Source organism: Lactuca virosa, chromosome 6, assembly GCF_052849685.1.
Source record: "Lactuca virosa cultivar CGN04683 chromosome 6, Lactuca_virosa_CGN04683_v6, whole genome shotgun sequence".
In the NCBI taxonomy this organism is placed as follows: domain Eukaryota; kingdom Viridiplantae; phylum Streptophyta; class Magnoliopsida; order Asterales; family Asteraceae; genus Lactuca; species Lactuca virosa.
Genome location: NC_136431.1, coordinates 53,362,334 through 53,371,649, shown reverse-complemented (window position 1 = coordinate 53,371,649; position 9,316 = coordinate 53,362,334). Strand labels below are relative to the sequence as shown.

General features: G+C 36.5%; 1 long non-coding RNA gene across 1 annotated transcript; it reads left to right on the top strand.

The window, feature by feature from the left end:
• The first annotated feature begins 835 nt into the window (after positions 1 to 835).
• On the top strand, positions 836 to 2,136 carry LOC145119140 (uncharacterized). The gene is made up of 3 exons (XR_013713701.1): positions 836 to 931; positions 1,155 to 1,310; positions 2,091 to 2,136. It is a non-coding gene; the product is annotated as an uncharacterized LOC145119140 (long non-coding RNA).
• Positions 2,137 to 9,316: the final 7,180 nt, after the last annotated feature.

Genomic DNA, 9,316 nt, shown 5'->3' with positions numbered 1-9,316 from the left:
CAGTGATTTCGGATAGGGATGTGCGGTTCACTTCCAGGTTCTGGAAGAAGTTTCATGACGAGCTGGGTACTCGTCTGCATTTTAGTACAGCCTTTCACCCACAGACGGACGGCCAGAGCGAGCGGACCATCCAGACTCTGGAGGACATGTTGCGGGCGTATGTTTTAGACTTTGGTGGTAGCTGGGATACCTATCTTCCTTTAGCCGAGTTTTCATATAACAACAGCTATCACGCGAGTATTGACCGCCCTCCCTTCGAGATGTTGTACGGGAGGAAGTGCAGGACCCCGATATGTTGGGGCGAGGTTGGACAGAGAGTCATGGGGAGCACCGAAGTAGTGCTCAAGACGACAGAGAAGATTCAGCAGGTTCGGAGCAGGCTTCAGACTGCTCAGAGTCAGCAGAAGAGTTATGCCGATAGGCGCCGATCAGACCTGGAGTTCCAGGTCGGGGATATGGTTCTCCTGAAAGTGTCACCGTGGAAGGGCGTCATCCGATTCAGGAAACGGGGCAAGTTGGGTCCCAAGTATATTGGACCGTTTAGGGTTGTAGCCCGAGTGGGCAAGGTGGCATATCAGCTGGACCTGCCAGCCGAACTCAGTCAGATCCACAGCACTTTCCACGTCTCCCAGCTGCGGAAGTGCATGGTGGACGATTCAGCAGTGGTACCTTTGGAGGACATCCAGGTTGATGACAGCCTGAATTATATCGAGCGGCCTGTGGCTATCCTAGACCGGAAGTCGAAGGAACTGAGGAACAAAAGGGTGGAGCTGGTGAAGGTGCAATGGCAGCATCGGAAGGGCTCAGAATGGACTTGGGAGCCCGCGGATGAGATGATGGAGCATTATCCGGAGCTGTTCCGGAAGGGAGCGGCAGACTTCGAGGACGAAGTCTAAAATAAGTGGGGGAGATTTGTAACACCGGGTTCATGGTATGATTTTATTTAAGTTTTATCTTAATTTTGCCACGAACTCGGCGAGTCTGCGTCCCGACTCGCCGAGTAGCAGCAGGGTGGACACGGGATTTGAGCGGTGAACTCGGCGAGTCGATGCATGGACTCGGCGAGTCCACCTGTCTGGATGAAACTCTATTTTCAGACATTACACCCTATTTTACCCATTCTAAAACACCCATTTCGTCCCATTCTCTTCCAGAAGAACTGGAGAGCGAAACCCTAGCCCATTTTGATCCTTGAGAGTGATTTTGGCTTGGTGAAGGAAGTTTGAAGCTTAAGAGAAGAAGGAGGAAGTTGGAGGGTGCAAGGAGGTGTGGTAGATCCGAAATCTACCCTGGGAGAAGCTCCTAACCAGGTAAGAAAGCTCCTTCTTAATCTTTAGTATAATAGATTCCCTTTTTGTCCCTTATATGTGGATTTCAAGACCTTAAACCTCCCAAACTCCGTGTGTTTATGCCCTAGGAGCTTAGATTTATGGTTTGGAACCATTGCATGTCTCAGTTTTGGCCAGAATGGGTGAAGAGTCGAAGGGTACTCGGCGAGTGCCAAAGTGCACTCGGCGAGTTCCATGAAGATGGCCTTAGACTCGGCGAGTTGGATAAACAACTCGGCGAGTCCTATGAAGATTGCCTGGTACTCGGCGAGTCGTTCTTCAAACTCGGCGAGTCCCTTGAATATAGCCTTGAACTCGGCGAGTTGTTCTTCAAACTCGGCGAGTCATATGAACTGTCACTAGGATAAGAAGGGTTTAAGTGTAGGAGGTCCAACCCTCCATAGTCGCACGTGGAATTAGCAATTTAACGTGTAGCTATAGTCCCAGAATCACCAAATCTCCAAGGTTGATGTTGTGATGGAAGATTGGAGCGATTGTGAGATCTGTTCGTCGGACTCGGCGAGTCACCCCCTTGGACTCGGCGAGTCCAGTCGCGGGTTTGTTAGTTGTCCCCGTCTAGCGAGTCGGGCTGACTCAATGAGTGGGAACAGGGACCCGATGAGTCAGAGTCGGGCTAGACATAGAAGAACTCGGCGAGTCCAGTCAATCAGAAGGTTGACTTTGACCAAGGAGTTGACTTTGACCAGTCATTTGACCTTAGGGGTATTTATGAGTACCTAATCCATGTTTACGGATTTATAGCCGGAGGGATTACCGGTGCGGCAGCCAGGCGTAGTCTGAGCAGGTTTACGGCAGCTACTCTCGAGGTGAGTTTCCTTCCAGTAGGGACGGGTCTAAGGCACCAAGGCCGGCCCGTATAGACGATATGTTAGTATCGGAGTGTGGGCGGAGCCCGTATCTCATAGCTGAGTTTGATTGTGATATATGCCAGTATGATAGAATTGCTTATACTTGTTGTCTGTGTGATACTTGTATGTTATGGTTTAGTAGCGGAGTGTGGGCGAGACCCGTATCTCCATGGATAGCAGAGTGTGGGCGAGGCCCGTATCTCCTAGCTAGTAGAGTGTGGGCGAGGCCCGTATCTCTTAGCTGTTCATTATATGATTGCATGGTATGTGGCATTATGGGGGAACTCACTAAGCTTCGTGCTTACGTTTTATAGTTTTGTTTTCAGGTACCTCTTCAGCTAGGGGACAGGAGCCGGCGCGGTAGCGACATATCACACACTCTCATGTTTTCCGCACTATGGATTTTCTGGGATGTACTCTGAATATTTTACTATGATGTTACCGGTTCTCAGACATAAATTAATATTATGAATGTTTTGTAACGATGTTTTTATGAATTAACCTAATTTAAAAATGAAATTTTTAGCTGGTATTTTTGGGATGTTACATACTTGGGCTATTATTATGGGTTATATAAGTATTTTTTAACGCTTATATAATAGCAATAATAGCTAGACTATTAATTAGTCTCAGCGAATAATAGACTAAACTCTAGTGGTAATAATACTAGGTTTCGTCGAAGGAAATTATTTTTTTAAGAAGCGAAGCGCTGTCTGAGTTCGGAATCACCACCTTTTCAAGTGAGTGCATAGTTACTTTCATCTTACACATAGATATGAAGTATTTTATATAAATTACGTGCTATGTGTGCATATTATCTGTATACTTTGCTATCTATGCTGGAGGAACGATTTTATACAAGTTTTATATGATTTAAACTGTATATGTATTTATATCTACATAATATCTTGGGTAAAACATGGGTAGATGACATATGAGTTGGATGATGAGTTAGACCATGAGGTAAGGGTGAGAGGTGGATGATGTGAGAAGCCTTTTTCCCAAATGATGTCCCCGTCATCTAGCAGAGTATGGATGACAACCACGGACTATTCTAGACAGTCCAGTGGAACGCTAGCAGGCTCGCAACCTGTAGGTGTTGTGAATGATGTGTTCACCCGGTGTACTCTAAACCCTGGCGATCATGCAGACTTGGTGCCTAAACCTTGGCGATCATGCATACTTGGTGCCAAAACCCTGGCGACTATGCGAACTTAGTGCCTATTGTATAAATCCTGGCGACTATGCAGACTTAGTGCCTAAACCCCAGTGACGATGGACTTCGTGCCGATTCCTTAGGATCATCCTTAGGAATGAATGAACGAGGAATAGTTGATTCTTAGGGTAGATCCTTAAGAGTAAAGAAGATAATGGGGATGGGTAATTGGGTTGATTGTTTGATGTTTAAACATAATAATTATATTATTGTGGGTTGAAAACCCTATGTACTCACCAGGTTTCCCAACCTGACCCACTCAAGCTTATTTGTATCACAGGTGTCAATATGAAGCTACTTTACACTGAGAGATTTAAAAGAGATGTAGATCACTAGTGTAAATGAATGTAAGTTCTGTTTATGCTTATGTTTCTGTATTGACGATGACATCCCAAATGTTTTAAAATGAATAAAAATACATTTCTTCGGAAATGCTTTGATAATGTATTTATCATGTTTTACTGGGAACTAATTCCGCAACATTTTTATTAAAAGAAGTACTCTGATTTTTATAAAGCATAAACAAAATCGGTCTTTTCTGGCCGTGAAAATGGGGATGTCACATGTATGGTTATCCATTTAATTTATTCTTTCCAGAAGAATCGTTTTCTCATTCTAGCCTTGCTATAGGGATATATTTTAATCAAGCCCATACTTGATTCTCATACATGGATTACATCTCATGTTCATGACTCTTAAGTCATTTATTAGGTTCGAGATTTGACATAGCATCTTTATATTTGATGGATTTTCCATAAACAATCAATAAAAGCTCATCAATGAGGGATTCCACATTTCTCAAGTCATAGATGATTTTTACCATTAATGCGAACAATTTGTGCTTGTGAATAGCTATTATTCAAGTTTAACAATCCTTGTTAAAAACTAGTGTCAACCATTACTACATAAGGTTATGGTTCTTGAGCTGTTTCAAGTTCCATGTACCTCCCACTCGCTTTGTCATTAGAATCTTGCTTTCTACTAACTTAGCTTTCACAAGAATAAAAGAACCTATTCTTGGGGGGTTTGCATATAACAATCTAAGCCACATTTAGAGTATTATATGTACAAATATGTATTTAGTAGATTTTGGGTTTAGAAGCTTTAGTCCAACATCGACTTCAAATCCATAAAACATTAAGTAAGATGAGGATGGAGCCTTTGCATACTAAATCTTATAAAGTGTTTAATCTACTTATTAGTTGGTATTTGTATTCAAGATACAATTAATAGTGATTGAAGTATTATCCAAAAACAGATTAAAGGAGGATATTTCTACCCATTTGAAAGTAAACCATACAAAGTAAGATTTAATTCATCGTTTATTATCATTAAGCCCTTAGATGGTTCTTACCGGTTTGCATCTCAACTTTTGAAACCTTCAATAAAGATTTCACAATTATGCTTTACCACGTAAAATATAATTAAAACTACTATAGTTGTTAATAAAGTTGATTTGGTATCTTGTGCTTAATCTCAGACATTCATTAGAAAGGAAGTCATACACCAAAGTGTATAGTTCCTTAATTATTTTCTCTACACTTTAGTGAAAATATCATTAGGAATCCTTTGCATATAAATTAGGTTCACATATGTCAAATAAACTACATTATTTGCCTTCAAATATCCCTTTCTTGAAGTCGGAATATGTGAATGCCATTTATAGAACTTGATTTTATTTATAAAATGTTGATATTTACTTTATAATTCTATTAAGAGATCTAGTCTCATAAATAGAAGTTAATCATTTCAAAATATGAATATTATCGTTATGAAAAACGATTGAGTAAATTATCAAACATTTGAATAAAATAACTTAGACATAAATTTAGACATGCTAAATTAAAACATACATTGTTCCAAAACAAATATTGTTTTACATTACAAGTACTTTATGTTCTAAGCATAAATAATAAACTAAACTATGAGAGTGTAGTTCCAACATTGTTGTGCTCATCTGTTTACTCTTCCATAAATATTTGCAAGCCATTTACAAATATTAGATTAAGATTTAAGTACCAAGTACCTAAGTGTTATATAAAAAGTATGAGTTATATCTAGTAGATACTAGACGTACTAGTCTCTTCCAGACTTTCTTTCCAAATAAGAGGAGTAAATCCTCTTCCAGTGTCCAGTTTCTTCACAAAAGAAACAAGATCCATCTATGTGGCCTTTAGTAGATTTCTTGGGTTTAAAGGTGTTCGGTCCATAAAACATGGGCCTCTTAGATCACACTAGGTGACTCTTTTAGCATTGCATTATTCCAATGTTTAAACTAGCTTTAAATAAAATATCACTATATTTATTGGAATATTGCTTGACCTGTTATATCATCATATATATGTTTAAATTATCCACGACTTCCTAGAAGTCATGAATGACTCTTCCTTGATTGATGTTAGAAACATCTTAAGCATCACAGTGATGCCTTTACTAGGCATCATGTTCATGTTTATTGCTCAAAGCAAATAGTTTAGGACTAGGACCTTTAACTGTATACAATTTCATATCTCTCATGAGATTGTCTCTTAAGATATGAACTCATTCATTGAAGTTGTATCTAGTGAATGTTATTGTTTCATTAAGTCATTAAAGAAAATGAAAATTCATGATAATGAAAATGGATTATGTAATTACAAAATTTTAACAAAATTCATTCAGTATTTTCAATATTTAATCTTCAATAATTAATACCCTTTTAGTTTCCAAAAACATTAATTATCAAAGTCTAGGATCCAAGCTTCAAAACAAACAAATGATTAGGTATCCTTTATCCCATCCATTTGAATTCAACCGGGTAGATATTGATTATCAATTATATCTTACTATATAATTCCTAGATTTATGGGATCTCTAATAACAAATTTAATTAGACATGTTTGATCCTATCTATGCCTCGGAACTCTCTTGCTTAGGTATCATTTATCACAAAAGATTTTCGATCAAATCGTCCAATTTGAAAAACTTGTGTAATCGGCCTATAACTTGGTTATAGAAATCACGAAGACACCCCGACCATCAAAAGATAACACTAAGTGGTTAGGTATCATTTATCCCACTAGTGCATACAAGAGATGTGCGAGTGTTCTTAAAAAGGATTGCATAGATTTGAGGTTTGTAAAAAAAGAGTATTTATATGTTTTATAATTATAGTTTAAAAACATACAATATCATGTTTATTACAGTCATATAATAAACCATGGTATCAATTTTCAAAAGAAAATCACTTTTAAAGGTTCTATATAAAAATCTAGTTTTTATATAATTTGACGCAATTCAATTTTAATAATCGGTATTAAGTTTGAGTGCATTTGAACCTTTTATATCTTTAATAAAACTTCATTTTATTACTTATATATTTTGAGTTTGTATAAGTTACAAAAATCACCATTTTAAAACTTATAATGGAGTATTTCAAAATTTGCCGTTATTAACGATTTTATAAAACCGGGTTTTATTTTAAAATAATAACTTGTTACATCTTATATCCAATTATGAAAACCAAACTCCATGTGATGTTTATTTTGTCCAAAATTATTTTAGCATGTGAAAAAACTAATTTATCAACCACACATAATAATTGCATAAAATAAACAACACAGACGTGTATAAAAAAAATGTGCATAAACATAACCAACTAATGACATTTTTTGTGAGCCAACACAAAAGATGTCAAGTCCATTCCTAAAGGAACATTTAAGGAGACCAAAAATCTTCTTGTAATGTTGTTGTAGAAGCTCCCACTTGAGTAAACACGCATTGCTTGCAAAAGATTGGAAAATCTTCTTTAAACAAAAATTCAGCCACATGCAACACTTTTCAGAAAAGGATTGCAGAAAGTGTTGCATTAGGTCAACAACCCTTTAAAGAAAAAGCTACTGTTGACAGAATTCATGACACTTTTAAGAAATTGTCATCTTTCTGCGCAGCACTTATGTAGTCACGAAAAGTGCCTTTTTGTCTTCACAAAATGGCTCCAACTTCATTTCTTGTTACATTTTTGTACAAATAAATTATTTCTAAAAACTAATCTATTATTTTACAAAAATAACCAAGAAAATTAATATATTTAATTATTACATACCATATAAATAAATAAATTATTACAACCATTTTATAACAAAAACAACATACACAACAACACAACAATCATAATGGTCTTTGGCTAGTTATGCACATTATACACATAAAACAACCTTTGTTTTTCTAAGACAACTTTAAATGACAAAAGATGCATGAAACTTTTGTCACATAAAAAAAATAACAATTATAAAGTTGTCATAGAAAATATGTATGAACTTATTTTTATACAAAAACAAGTTATCCATATTCTCAAAAAACTAAGATTTCCAAAAATCAAAAAAAATCTAACCAAATTTGCAAGGTGGCGCTCTGATACCAATTGTTGGGTTTATATTCAAAAATAGTTTCAAAAACTATAAAATATGGCAAACGGAAGACTTAATTTTTCGAAATAACATAAACATTTTATACCCACCAAGGATCATCTTGCAAGTTATAGAAAGATTAAACACAAACCATAGAATGGATGAAGAAATAACAACCTTTGTTGTTCTTTGGATCCTCTTAGAAGGCTTGGAAGTTGATGAAGAATGTGGAACCTTTGAGACACCAACAATGACTCAACTTGATGTAAATTCTAGTCCATCAACTCTTAAACCCTTAAGCTTTAAGTTCATAACCAATATGAACTTAAAGAGGGCATGTAAAAGCATGTAATCTTCAAGTGTTCTTAACTAATTAAGAGAGAATGAGAGCAAGAGGAGAACTTTCAGCCACTAGCATAAAAGAATGAATCACAATAATACAAGCCTCAAGTATTAAGCCATAAAGTGTAGATAATAACCATTAGATCTTTACACTTTAAGCCAACATGTTCCCTTTGTCATAATGTGTCTAGACATGCTTTCTTAGGGTGGTTTTTTTCATTTAACTAATACAAAACCCATCCCCTTCCTCCTACATCATGGTTTCGGCCATATGTATCAAAAGAAAGGAATTGTTTAGATTTTATAAACTCTAAGTTTGTAAAATAAAAACTGTCTTTAGGTAAAAGACAAAAGTATTTAACTAGTCCAAAAGTTTGTCAATGAATTATTAATTCATACCATATGAATTATGTAATATTACTTGCTAATGAAAATTATTATGTCCATGAAATAAATAATTTCCATTTTAATTATAAGAGTTTATTGAATATTTATTAAAATCAATTTCTAATAAATAATCAATTATATCAAGTTGTTGTTAGTGTTACCCATTAGTATCATATGTTAAATAGCAATATCACTTTAATATGATTCTTAAGCATACTAGATCTTTCACTTTGGGCAGCTTCGCTTCTAATGCCCCTTAACGCGAAAGTAAAAGTACAATGCTTCTTTAGGATCACTCACAGGTGGAACAGTAGTATCATTCTTTCCATTATTTGAATGTGAAGCCACTGCTTTTCCTTTCCACTTTGGATTGGAATGCTTCCTCTTGTTTCCACCACCATTCTGAATGGCGAGTACTTGAGCTTGAGGTGTACCATGAGTCTTCTTTTCACCAGGTTCAGTTTTCTGGATGAGGCCATAGAGTTCCATTAATGTATTGTCCATACAATTCAACTGATAAGTCATGATGAAATTATCATATGAACTAGGGAGAGAACCAAGTACAAGGTCCACAACTAGGTTCTTATCAAAGACAACATCGATTTACTTAAGTCGGTCTATGTAGCTCTTCATTTGTTGAACATGAGCACACAACCAAACCACCTTCTTCGAGTTTGCATGACATTATGGCTTTAAAAATCTCAAATCGCTCTTTCCTTGCCTTTTGCTGAAACATTTCAACTAGTTTCAAGTTCACTTCATACGCCCAAGTGTTCCCAAAAGCCT